This window comes from Cervus elaphus, chromosome 11, assembly GCF_910594005.1.
Source record: "Cervus elaphus chromosome 11, mCerEla1.1, whole genome shotgun sequence".
Lineage (NCBI taxonomy): Eukaryota > Metazoa > Chordata > Mammalia > Artiodactyla > Cervidae > Cervus > Cervus elaphus.
In genome coordinates, this window is record NC_057825.1 from 90,461,616 (window position 1) to 90,476,282 (window position 14,667).

Below are 14,667 nucleotides of genomic sequence, written 5' to 3' on the forward strand. Positions count from 1 at the left end.
AACCTGACCCTTAGACGCAGCACTCCCAGAAGATGGCAAAATGGGCAGTCACCCTGGGGAACCCACATGCAGAAACATCAGCCTCTGAAAGGACGGACACATGGCCTTATAGCGACGCAAACAGATGCACAGGCAAATACTGAGTGTGCACGCGGAGAGACACAGACACATACACTTAGAGCATCACTGTCAACACATTCACACAACACCTGCCTCCAACCTCAAGAGTAGGAGATGTCTGTTCTGCAGAGATCACAGCCTCAGAAGTCTCCAGGAACCTACTGTCTTCCCCTCCCCCGAGCACTTTCATCCTCTCCTCCTGTTCAGGTGGGAGTTGGGAGGGGCCCCCGGGGAGTCATTCTGAGTCTTTATTGTCCTGCCACCAAGTGGGGTCCTGGGGAATGCCCATAGGGACAGCAAGGCTACATAGCAATAGTTGCTGGATTTCCTAATTGGAACCATCTCTCTGTTCAAATCACAAAGAGTACTTAAGAGAAAGAAAAGAAAAGCCGTAGTATTGTAATTCTCTCTGTTGCCAGAGGTGCTGGGGAGAGTAGGACTCCTAGGGCTGTGGAGCAGCCTCAGAAAGAGTGGGATTAGGATAGAGAAAGGTCAGCAATCATCTTCAACAGATAGGACATGTCTTCATCCACTTCGCATGTACCTCTGACCCTGGCTCTAGCACAAGCCCAGATCAGACCTCAGTCTGACCCAAAACCCTGACCTAAAACAGACCCCCAAGCTTAATCCCAGATTGACCCTTAATCTTGGTCATAGAGTCATAGGTCAGGACCCTGTCCCTGACCCCAGACTGAACCCCAGTCCTCTCAAGCATTATCCGACCCTGCATTTGGCGAGAGGAGTATGGCTGGCCCCTTGTGGACGCCCCAACGATGGGACGCAGCTCAGCCCTTGAGGCTCTGGGAGTGAAACCCGCCTGTAGGATAGAATATTTCCCTCCCGCCCCCACCCCACCTACAACCCTTTTCCATGGGGCTTCAGCTATTGCCTGAAGTGCTCTGAAGCCTGGGTTCACAGCTTGCCTCCCACATTTCTGTAGCCTTCTGGGCACCTTGAAATCAGAACAGACTGGGGGATCAATCATGCCGGCTCACGTGGACCTTTGCCTGGGTGAACTTTGCAATGCTTGGCACAGGGGCTGAGAACAGCGAGGGCAGACATCAGACACTCTTGGACTATGTAGCCAGCCAGGCAAGGCACAGCCTCGGCGCTCTCCTCCTAGTCTCAGGAAACACCCATCTATGGGGCAAGTCAGCTCCTCACAGGGCCACAGGGCTCCCCAGGAGTATCCCAGCCTTCCTATGCCCAGAGAAATAACGACGTTGCACTTTCCAAATCCTTTACATGTGTGCCGCCCTGTAGGGCCAACATCTCTTCCAGAGCTACTTATTTATTTCATCTCCACTCAGCCCTGTGAGAAAACACTATTTTTAGATATTAGATTTACATATAACTTTTTGTACTGAAGAAAAAGCTGAGCCCCAGAGTGGCCCTCCCCATCTCCATCGCATTCTCCTTGCCCCTCTCCCACCATCAAGCACACAGCCCCCTGAGACTCCAGATCCTGTCCCACACGGCAGCTGCCTCTTTGTTTAACATCCATGCCTCTGACCATTAAAGCTGACAACGGAGGGAGCTGTTAGTTTTACACCTAATTTTGCATAGTTTCGGCCCTGAATTTTTTAAATTGATGCTTATTTATTGCAGTAATTTCTTTTCCCTAAAACTACCGCTGCTTCCTCCAACTGGAGCCAAATGGAAAGAGACAAAAAAGCCAAAAAAAAGCTCATGATGAAAGTGTGGCCAGTGTCCAGAGTGGAGACCAGGAGGCTGTGGGTAGGAAGCTGGGCTACTGTTTGGGGGTCGAAGAGAGGCTGCAGGGTTTTGCCAGCCTCCCCTTGGGTCCACAGTCGTCTAGTCTGAGAAATAAAGCTGCCTTCTCCTGCCTTGCTGGCACTGAGGCACCCATGGAAGTTAGCTCTCTGCTCCTCTTCATCCTCCCCAGGGCCTCAGGCTGGTCCCCATTTCATTCTAAGGCCTCTCCACAGACGCATGGCAGTAGCAGGCCTCCTTGCCTGATAAACCTCAAGTCCCAAGGGGAAGTGACATTCTGTTTCTGAGGGGTGAAGAAGAGAGGTTGCCTTGGGCCACCAGGCAATGCTCTTCCATTGCTTTCTAGAACTGGAGCAGAATGTGCCACCCCAGCATGTTAGCAGCACCCCTTTGGCCCTGGGTCCCAGCTGTGGCCCCATATATTCATCCCAAGGACAGCTAACCCTTCTCCCCGTCCATGTCCTCCCCCTGTATCGGGCATCGCCAGGCCAGTCATGCCTCTCGGGCGCCCAATCTTCAAGGACAGCTTAGAGGACAGTCCCAGACTGTGCTGGTGATTCTGAGAGGGCCTGGGTCTCTTGCTGTCCGGGCCAGGTGGGGCTGTAGACTTAACCCAGCTCGATTTGAAAATCACCACAGTGCCGTGGATGCTGCCTTCCTAGAGCCCCCAGGAGCTAAGCTCCCCTTCACTCCACACCCCTCCACCCCCCAACTTGGGCTCTGGACTGTTTAGAACATTTATGGGCCCCTTCAAAACCGCTACCTGCCAGAGTCCCAGCCAGGCCCCCCACCTCTTTGGAGCCACCATCCTGCTGCCTGTGGTGCTTCCGAAGCAGAGCTAGATTCTGGATTCTAATTATTTATTTCTTAAAGGTTTCCTCTTCTTCTTTGTCCCTCAGTGTGACTTGCTCCCACATTACCCCCAGTATCCTCTCATCATTAGCTCCTTTTGTTTTTGTTTTCTTTTATGGACAGCAGCCCCCACCCAAGTGTCTCTACCTGGCAGGGGCCAGATGCAGACACGGCCCCGCGCCTCACTGCCAGCTGCTCCGAGACCCATGCTGGGGCAGGGAGCCCCTCACCCACACCCTTGCAGCTCTGGGAAGCAGGCAGGCAGCCCTTAGGAGAGAACTTTGCCGCTTCCTCCTTTGCCTGAATGTGGAACAAGCCCCACCCCATACCTCATCTCCGAAATCGCAGCTTCGGACACTTGCCCCAGAAGGAATTTTTTCAGAGAAATGGAAATATCCCCATGTTCCTCTGTCAAAGCCCCACAACCAGTCCCCTTCCTCCTACCCCATACCCAACCCAGACCAAAGCAACCAAAAAAGGGACTTGCCGATGGAAGGAGCGAGGTAGGGATGAGGAATGCAGCTGGCAGTGTCCAAGTCGGCACTGCCTGGAAAAGAGTAGCCTGCCCGGTGGCGATGGGACACGGGCCGGCAGTGTCCCAAGCTGGCTGTGGCTGGCAGGGACCGTGCTGCAGCGATGGCGTTCCCTCAGGCCCTGGGAGCCAAGAGCCCTTTATAGCCTGAAACCTGCCCTGGCACCGCCCACTGGGCGGTTGCAACCAGGCCTGCAACTAGGGGAGTCGCTAGGAGCTGGAAGGGCATGCGCCCCAGGACCCCAGGGCCAGGCCCCATGCACAGGAATCTGGGATTCAACCTCCTCCCATCCCAGGCAACTCCATGTCCTGGTATGTGCATAAGAGTCGTGTGTGTGTGTGTGTGTGAGTGTGTCTGTGTGTGTCTGTCCACACACGCGTGCGCTCGTGCTTAAACTTCCATTCAAAGACCTCAGATCTCTTTCCCTCATCCTCTTTCTCTGGCGGTAACAGTTTTTGAAAGGATGGGGAGAGCAGTGTGTTTCTGTTCAGTTTATCAAATTACACTCAGTGACAAAGGACTGAAGTGCATTTTCTTGAAGGCTTGACAATTGGAGATCCAGGAGGAGAAAAGAAAGGCATGACAGAGAACCCACGGCTTTTGTGGAGGGTAAAACACCGATGTCAAAGGCGGGGATGTGGCCGGGTGGCTCTAAGTGATTTTGCCTTCATGCTATTGGTGTTAAAAACTGTTCCCCCCACCCACCACCTCAGCTGCGAAAATCCCACGGATCCTAGAAATTGCAAGATTGTTGATTTTTAAAAGGAACACCGTTCATTTTCACATGGGCTGAGCCAGGCAAGCTGGAGCACAGCTTCCTCCCTCCAGGGCTGCCCTTCCCAGCCCCCCATGCCAGGGGAGGGCTGGGAAGCCTGCTCAGAGGACTCACGGCGGTACAGTGCCCTCTGCCCTCCCCGCATCCGGGCCTGTGCAGCCAGCTTCTCTCCCAGGGCCTGGTTGGGACAAGGATGGGGTGGGCTTTTTCTTGCCAAAGTTCTGCCCTGCACCTGAACTCTGAGGATTGCTAGATGGAGCTGGATGAACTGTCAAGGCAGTTTGGGGCCTGAAGCAAAGTACGTGGAGTCATTGGACTGCTTTCCCAAAGGTCTCCATTCTTTGGGGCTGGAAGGGAGAGCAGCAACCCAGTCGCCAGCCTCAGACACAGTCAAAGGAGCCAGGAAGAATATCCCCTCATCCAGAGAAAGTGCCCGCAACAAGTCCACCCCTACCAGCCTTCCCATTCCCAGCTGGCTTGGGCCCAGAAGCCACCCAGCAGGCCGGCCGACCAACTGACTGGCAGACTTGCTCAGAAAGCTCAGAGAGCAGAGCTAACCTGAGAAGCTAGCTGGCAGAGCTCCCCAACCCTGAGTCCAAATCCCTTCCTCCTGCGTGAGGCTGTGGCTCCTGTGGGCTCTCTCTGGAGGAGGAGCGGGAGGAGACACAGAGCAGGGAGGCCTTCAGGGAGGCCCACCTGAAGTCCACCCCCCTTTCTTCTCACACCTGCACCCCACCATCCACCCCAGCTCCGAGCCAAGTGGTCCCAGCTGCCACGGCTTTCCTCCTTTTCTTCCCCAGACACTGATATGGTGGCCACAGATAAGAGGAGGAGCTCCCAGCAGGACGCCCTGTGGTCTGTCGTTCTGAAGTCTGGGGCCATGCTCCCACCAGGATTTCACCTTCCTGACCACTCTGAGGTACCAGAAAGTTTGTGGGAGGACTTGGACCCCTCCTACACAGTCTCTCCACCAGCATGCCCACCAGAACTCTCTGCTTCCTCTTCAAACCAAGCTTCGGTACAAATCACCTGGTCTCCCATCCCACAACTAGATTGCCACCTGAAATCCCCTTCTGTGTGGGAAATCTAGAGCTCCTCTTTCTCTCTTTTAGTTTTCCCTCCATTGATTTCATTCCTTCCTCCCTGCCCTGCTCTTCCAAACCCATTCACTCGTCACACTTGCAGCAAATAGGCAGAGTGGCCTGTAACTCGGAATAATGGCTCTGGAATCCATGAGACCTGGGCGCTGAGCCTGCTCCACCACTCATTCCCGTGAGCGCTGGTCATCTGAGCCTCGGATGTGTCTCCAATGTGGTGACTGGATTAGAAGGGAAATAGGATTGAGGCAGGAGTCCTGTTAGAAGACTGGTGATAACTCAGGAGCAATAACAGTAGTAACAGTAGTGAGAGCAATCACACAGCAGTAAAGGCTGCCACTGATTCCTATGTGCCTGGTGCTTTCCAAAGCACTTCACGTATATTATTTTGTTTAATCCTCACATCAACCCCAGGAGGTAGATACTTTATTCCCACTTCGTAGAGGAAGAATCTGAGGCACCAAGTGTTTTGACAACTTACCCAAATGAATCCTGCTGCACTTTGGGGGTTAGATTTAATCTCCTCTAGAATTCAAGCCCAGGGAATCTGCATTAGCCAGGGCCCTTAGCCAGCATACTAAGGGCTAAACCAAGCTGGCTGCAGTGAGGATGGAGAAAAGTGGATTCCTCTGTCCATGGGATTCTCCAGGCAAGAATACTAGAGTGGGTTGCCATGCCCTCCTCCAGGGGATCTTCCCAATCCAGGGATCGAACCCAGGTCTCCTGCATGGCAGGGGGACTCTTTACCGTCTTAGCCACCAGGGAAGCCGGACATATTTTAGAAGCATCCAATTAAAACATTGACATATTTGGCAACTGACTAGGCGGGGGTGGGGGGGTAGGGGGGGTGGGTCGTGTTTAGGCTTTCAGGCTGGGTAGCTGGGAGCATGGCAGAATTACCTACTGAGCTAGAAGCTCAGAAGAGTGAGGCTCAGGGGACAAGATGATGAGTTTGGTTTTGCCCTGGAAGTCCCAAGGTGACTAGGGGATATTCAAGTGGAGTTTTCTGGTGGGCTCTTAGAGATGATTTAACATCATCTGCGTTCCGATGAGACGTGGGAGTAAAGAAGCCTACACAAAGAGAGAAGCGGGCCTAGGACAGAGCCCCAAGGATACCAACATTTAAGGCACAAGCAGAGAAAAAGGAGTCTGCGAAAGAGGGACCTCTTTTCTTTGCCCCAAACTTATGGCCTAGTGTTAACCTCACCCGAGACTGATTATCTGATTTGTTTCCGCTCAGCACTTAGAATCTTAGGGTAATCAAGGTACTCAGGTTAGTAATTTCACCCCCGCCTAACTTAGGGACACACACATATACACACAGAGCTTCCTGACCTATGGTCACTGGTAGGATTCGGTATCTAGGGGCTGAGTTAATTTTGACATCTTGTATATAAAGCCATCTATTTCACTGAGCTTTTCACCATGTTGTATGGTGACATAACACTTCTAGGGGCACCTCCCAAGTGGATCTGGATCTTGCCTGCCACAGCCTGAGACTCCATCCAGGCAGGGCAGAGCTCCCCCATTGCACTGCGTCCTCCAGCAGACTGTGGGTTCCCCCTGGACAACACTACCCGACTGGGTAGCCTTCTGTTGTTTGCTCAGGGCTGAGACAGGAAGGGGGCCTCTGTGGGAGCAGGGAGTGTGAGGATCCAGTGAGGTCCAAAGAAGGACCAAACGCAGCAGATGGAGAGGCCACACTGAACCCATGTGGGAACCGAGTGGGGATGGGGAATGATGGAAGCACGGGACGAAAAGCAGGCAATGAGACAGCGGGACGGACTCTCTCCCCACACGCTCTCCGGTCCATCAGGGAGACTCCATCTGCTGGCCGAGCAAGCGGGGCTCCCGAGCTCTCCTGGAGGGGCCAGGGCCAACCGGGAGAGAAGGGTGAGAGGCAGGTGAGCGGAGTAGAGGAGGACGGAGGTACTTAGGCTAGGTCTCCTCACACTAGCTATGAAATCTCCAGCTCGGACAGCCCTGGCTAGGCCTGCCCTCTGGGGCAGACAAGGCATTGCATTGCCTTCAGAGGCAAGCGGCGGCTGTGGGCAAGTCCCCCCGCACAACCATCCAGAAGGTTGGGCCACCCAACCTTCTCAGCACCTTAGAACTCACAGGAGCAGTGACTGGCTTGGCCGGCAGAGAGAGGGACAGCTCGGAGCCTCGGTGGAGTGGGGAAGGCCAGGGGGTGAGGCTGGGGGTGTGGGGCAGGCTACACAGAGAAGGCAGCAGTGACATGAAAAGGACTCTTTGTGGCTCTCTGCCTGGTCCCTTGACCCCTGAGCCCCCTCTACTGGGACCCAGCTCCACAGCATCCCAGTCGGTTTAGAGGAAGCAAGAATAACTGCTCTAGGGCAGGGGCTCAGAGCACCCATCTCTGATCCCTTGGGGCTCTATGGTACAAGGATTTTTTTCTACTGGCCTGTCCCTGTGACTGGTCCCTCCTCAGGATCCCCCGGGCAGAGGACACACCCCGTCTACAGCTTGAGGATGGCCTGGAACCAGCCAGCCAGCAGGAGTCAGGTCAGGGAGTCATTCCTGCCGCTCATTGGATGTTCAGTCTTGGCCAAGTCACTTCACCCCTCAGGCTCAATCTTATAAGATGGGGAAAAGAAGTCTTGCCTTACTGGGCAGTTGGCAGTGATGACATTGATAAAAAGATATTCCATGTAAAACACTTGGCACAGTGGCGGGGTCGGATCCAGGACAGAGTCACAGTAAGGCCCGGGAAGCCAAAGCTTTGGGCTTCTCACTTGTCTAGGCTCCTGAGAAACCCTGGCAATTCATACTTTGCATTATTTTCTTCAAGAGGGTGCCCAAGATTTCGGGTTTCATAAATCCTGTGACCGGAATGGCAGCCGTTCCCCTTCCTGCTCCACCCTGTCCTCAAGCTTCTCACTGTCTCCAGGGCACAGGAGAATGCCCCCATCTGGTGGGCAGAGCTGAATCAAGCCCCAGGCAAGGCCTGGTTCCAGGTGGAAGGCCCGGGCGCCGTCACCTTCCCCAAGTTGGTTGCCCTGGGACCTGCTACCTCCCCGAGCCAGGCTGAGGGCCTCCTGCTCCCCATTCTGGCTCACAGCAGTTAACCCAGCTGGGACCCCTGGAATCCTGGGCACTGTGTCCTAGTCCTGGCAGGGACTTTGCTCCAAAAATTATGAACTCCTAGGGAAGCTGGTTCTAGGGCTGTGCTAGGCAACCCCGGTGCTCAAGAATGGGCCTTCAGGAAAACAAAAGCAACTTGGCCGGCTTCTCCATTAGCACCCGTTTCCCTGAGGAGCCTTGGAGGGAGTGGGGACACAAGACTCCCTCCTCAGTGTCTGGGAGATGGATGGGGCCGATTTTTTCCAGGATTCCTCCCCATAAATCTGATTTGGCCCCTCATCTGTCTAGGCCAGTCTCCATGGAGGTGCGCGGGAGTGATGAATGAGCTGCCTGACTAATGCGACTGGGGTGGCAGGGACCTGGGGAGGGGCTCTGCTCTGATGGATGGTCCTCATGAGGGCATATTGCATTAGACACCCATAATGCGATCAGCAGGGCCATTATGATACCAGTTTGTTGCTCCTCCTCACCAGGGCGGGGCAGCGGAGCTGGAAGATTAAGGAGGACGTCAGGTCTTTGGAGACACCTGGGGGTGGATTTCAGAGGGTGGGGGCAAGATTTCCTTGTTGGGGGTTATTACTAGGGAAATCATACGGAACTAAAAAAAATGCAGAATGGAAAGAAGAGAGGGGAAGTGAGGCCAGGAGAGAAGGTGTGACCTGTCCAAGGTCACTTCTGGGACCAGAGGGAAGAGCTAGACTTAGCACTTGAGTCTCCTGCTTTCTGCGCAGCTGCAGCCAGAGATGGAGGAGGGAATGAGACTAGGAGAAGAGAGTAAATCCAAGGCTGATTCATGTCAGTGTATGGCAAAAACCACTGCAATATTGTAAAGTAATTAGCCTCCAACTAATAAAAATAAATGGAAAAAAATAAATAAAAAATAAAAATAAAATATATCAGTAAGCAGAAAAAAATAAAGGTTACTCTGGCCTCTCCGCTGCTCTCCTGAAAAGAGGGAGGCCAATGACTGCTTCCATTCAAAGAGGAGGTGGTCTGGTGCAGGTTCCCACAGGGGCCCGAGATGGCATTCACTCCAGACCACCCACAGTCCTGCAACCCCCACCTACCCACGTTAGTTCTGATCTCTGTGTCTCTCTTCTCTCATTTTAAAGTAGACTTCTAAACACTCTACTGTCTCCAATCTTTCCTTTAGATCACCAGAGGGGATCTTTTAAAACAAAATGTTCTTTTCTCCTTAAAAGCTGTCAGCAGCTCCCTGTTGCCCTCGGGATGGGTCTCAGGCTAGCACTCTGACTCCAGCCTCTCCCCCAGCTTCAGCTCCAGGGTTCCCTCCAACTTACACAGCCTCTTCTGTGGCAAAGTCATGCCGTCCACTTTTACACTTCTAGATCCTTTATTTGGACTTTAGGGACGGGAAATTGATCACCATATGCTCCAGTTCCTGGACATTTTGGTCAGTACAGCCTCTACTCATTTCCTGTTCCCCTCTGATCCCCAGCCCTCCTCCTGACCCCCACCCTCACCCCCAGACCCACCTGCCATTGTGTTGGTATATGGCCAGTGATGTGTATGCATCTTTGAAGATAGTATTATCTTTTGTATGCATGTGTCTTTAACTAACACAAATGATCTTGCAATGTAGATCTTATTTCAGGTTTAAAAGATTTTTAACATCTTTTAAAAATTCTGTTTATGTTGCTTTATGTATTTCTAGTTTGTTACTCTGTAACTGCTGTAAAACATTCCAAAATATGTATCTACCACATTTTACCTTGATTTCTTCCAGCTTCCTATTTCTGCACACGCTGTGCAGTGAATGTATTTTCTCTGGGCGTTTAACCAGGAATGAGCGCATCCTAGGGAATGTGCAGATGTAAATTAAGTTTGGTTGTGTGACTCCAGGCAGACTGCACTGGCTCCCTTCCATCAGCGGTACACAAAGGTGCCTGGTTCCTCACACTGCAAACGACTCTTGCATTCTGCTCATTTCTAATTTTGTCAGTTTGATCAGAATGAAGTCTCTTAAGCCTTGATCTGGTGCAGTTACCACTGTTTTGACTACCCCCCTTTCATTGACTAGTAAACGTCTACTCATCTTTTAAAGCCCAATTTAAGAGTTATATCCTTGTGTGGAGTTTTCCCGTTTGTCACCCTTTCCTCGGTGCTCCAGAACATTCTGTACCACCCTAGCATTTACCATCTCACCATAGTCCTTCCTCTCTTTCTCACTCACACACCACCCTCTGCCTTGGCCGCTAAGGCAGATAAGGTTCCTGCCTTTTGGAACCATTGGAGGAGCGGGTGGGCTGTATCTGTGAGAATGGGGAAATCAGGCAATCACGACACACTTCTTTTTCTGTCTGTACTCGCAATAATTGTTTTCCTAACTAAGTCCTGTCTTATGTACTCCAGGACCTCACTCAGACTTCAAGCAATTTTATTCTAGTCATTTCTAAATGTTTCTTTCCTTCTGCCTGTGACCAAACCAATATCTCTCTTAGCCTGAAAACTCTTTCCCTTGATGCCAATGAACTCTAAGCTGATATCTCATAAAGGATGCATTGAAAAGAACATGATCTTTAGAATTAAAAGAACTTGAAGAACTCAGTCTTTCCAGACCTCTGGTTTACCAGTCTGTACATTCTGTGCCCAGTCTCTTTCCTTCTTCAAGTTCTGAAAGATATCTTCCACACACATCCAAAACTGAATTTCTCATCTTCCCTAAAACTAAATCTCTGGAATCTCTTGTTTCCAGCCATCCTGTTATTTTTTTCCAGTGAGTCAAGAAGAATTAACTTGCCATCTCCAATCTCCCTGGCTGTTTAGTTAACCAAAATCAATTGAGTCACCTTCCATGCTGGTTCTCAAATCCACCCCTCATCTCTATTCCCATTTCCACTGTCCTCGGAGTAGAGGAAGCTTCAGAACGGAGAAGAGATTGTTAAGAAACAATATATACAAACGAAGTTTGCTGGTAACCTATTTTCTCAGGTTACTTCCCACCCTAACTAACTGCTTCTCCCCATCCACACTCATCTGGTGGCTGATAGGAACCACAAACCTCAATGACCAGCACGCTAGCTACCTCCACCTGCCACAGATGGAGTTAATTTTACAAGTCATGTCAAGGAACAGATAACCCTTGATACACCAAAGCAAAAAAGAAGATAAGATCTCTCAAAAAATCTTCCTGAGGACCAAAGCAAACCTTTTGAAGGCAGTATAAACACAGTGTTAATACAAACAAATCTTACTTATGAATATTTATACAAAAATCCTAGACAAATGCTGCTAAATAAAGCCCAGAAGTTCAAAATAGTAAGACATCACGACCAGCTGGGGTTGAACCCATAAATGAACCAAAATGTCGAAACATTAGTACTTAACTGTATGAATGGGTGAAGGAAATAGCTGGGGAAAAAAAGCACTTAGTAAAGTTCAACACTAATTTCCTATAAAATCCAGGAATAGAAGAAAACTCCCCTAACTTTATAAGCCTACAACAAACCTCATAATTAATAACTAAACATTAGATGGATTTTGGTTAAAGCAAGAAAAGAGACAAATTCTTACCATTACCACTAACAGGCAACACTGTCTGGTTGTCTTAGCTAATTAAATGAAGAAAAAGTCAGAAATGCAAGGGTAAATAAAAGTTTTAAGAGTATAAATGCCAGAGATAGCTCTTGGACGATTTTTTCAACTTCTTTCATGTTTCTTGATTTGCGGGGGTTTCTCTCCCTTCCTGGGTCACTGTTGGTAATGCACACTCTTCTAGAAGCATCAGTCATGTTTCTTTAGGTTTATGGACTTATTTCCACAAAATTACATAAATTATTCTCAACATTGCTTATAGTTAAACTATGATGTTAAATTATCATTTAAGCCCTTTTCTGTGGTAATTTGCACTTTCTATTTCTTAGTTTTGTTTAGAAATCAGGATAGTAGTGTCTGCGCTTTTTTACATTGCTTTTCCTTGATTAGGTTTGCTTAGAGATTTGTGTTTCATCCTCCCACCAACAGACAGTTCTTTGCTTTACAAAGAAATGTGAAACTGTCATCAGCTGCAGATATTAGGACTGCCTATAATAGAATATCCCAGAGAATCAACTGAAAACCTATTCAGTCGAATAAAATATGCAGTAACTTGCTCAGATACATGACAAATATATAACCAATAGCTTTCGTGTATGTTAACATTATTAAATTTGGAAATTTAATTTATAATATATAATGAATAATATGAATACTTTTGTGGATTTATGTAATTAATGGAAATAAAGTGAATTCATGAATTCAGTAGTTGTGGGAAGAAAACACAAAACTTTACATAGGAAATAAAATAAGACCTAGATAGAGACTCACAGTGTTAGGAGGCAGTTTCTCCAATATTGAATAAATTCAGTGTAATCCCAATCAAAATTTCCATGGAATTTTAAAAATAAAACTTTACAAAATAATTCTAAAGCTCATCTGTGAGAATACACATACAAGAAGAACCAAGAAATTTTTAGAGAAGATCACTGATGTGAGACTTTTTCTACTAAATGTTAGAACATATTTTAAGATTACAAAAATTAAAATGTTTCCTATTGGCACAGAAATAGACAAATAGATCAGTAGAATATCAATAGACCCATGCATTACAAATCAGTAAGGAAAGGATTGACTAATAATAGCATATGTTTAGGATCTTCAGATTGCCATTTGGGAAAAAAAAGATTAGATCTGCATCTTATATAATCCCAAAATAAAATTCGGAAAGACTGAATATCTAAATGTAAAACAAAACCAAAATTTTTTATAATCTGGGGTTGGGTGGGAAAACTTTTCTAGGCAAGATACAAAACTCAGGAGCTTCCTTTTTAAAAGAAAGAATCGACAATTAAACTACATCAGATTTCAAAATTCTGTATAAGGAAAGCTAGTATAAACAATGAAAATAGATAAAAGTGAGGGTATGAGCTAATAATTCTGAAACTGTGTACTGGGGTTGAATAAATAAGTTAACGGTTAGTAGAGGATGAGAGCCAGGTTCTCACTGTTGGAGAGAGATAAGCAATAAAGAAAGGTTAGAATTATTCCTATGGTACTGGAGTTTGATGTGTAGTATAAATAAATACAGAAGCCTCATATCTTACATATATATACAAACAGATGTATAGATACAGGAACTATATATACATATATATATATATATACACACACACACATATATATATACACACACATATATATATACACAAATATATGTATATATATATATATATACCATGTGTATATATAGATATCATATATAATAAAGTATCTAGCTCTGTCTGCTGAGAGCCAAAAAAAACGACATCTCACTAGCAATGAGCACATCAAGCACCCAGATCTTAGTTTCTAAATATCATTCTTTCATAAAAGGAATCAGGGCTCCATGAAAAAATGGTTAATTCTAGGGCTGGAACAGGGGAAAGAGAAGATAAACTTGTAGCATCTTATAGTTTGGTAAAGCAAGGAAATGTTTTTAACAAAAGAATGGGGGTTTAGCAAAGGTACTCTGGAGACAATCCAAAAGAACTCCCAACCTGAAATAATCTGAGCAATAAAAGAAATAAATAACATAGTATTGGATTATAACCTAAAAGGTGAAATAAATATATAAGCTCAAAGGGTAAATACATAGATCAATGGAACAGAACTGAGAGTCTAGAAATAAACCCATACATCTATTGTTAATTGGTTTTAACAGGGGTGCCAAGACTATTCCATGGGGAAAGAGTTGTCTTTTCAATGAACTGTGCTGGGACAACTGGATATCACACATAAAAGAATTAACTTGGACTCCTAACTTACACCACATACAAAAATTCAAATCAAACTGGATCATTAAAGACCTAAACATGAGGTAAAATTATAAAATTCTTAGAATAGAGGCATAATCTTCATGACTGGATGAAGCAACATTTTCTTAGATTCTTAGCTATCACACCGAAAGCACAAGCAACAACAAAAACAAAAGATAAATTTGGACTTTATCAACATTAAAAAATTTTTTTGCATCAAAGGGCAGTGTCACAATGTGGAAAGTTCCACAGAATGGGAGAAAATTTGCAAATCATGTATATGGTAAGGGTCTAATATCCAGAATATATGAAAAACTTTTACAACTCAAAAACAAGACAAATGATCCAGTTTAAAAAGGAACAAATGATTTGAATAGACATTTCTCCAAAGATGATATACAAATGGCTAATAAGCACAAGCAAAGATTCTCAACATTATTAGTCATTAGGGAAATGAATATTAAAACTACAGTGAGATATCACTTCATACCTACCAGGATGGCAGTTAAAAAAAAAAAAAAAAAAGCAAACCAGAAAATACCAAGTGCTGGCAAATATATGATGAAATTTGAACCCTCTTGCTTTGCTGGTAGGACTATAAAATAATGCAGACACTTTGGAAAATAGTTTGGCAGCTCCTCAAAAAGTTAAACATAGAT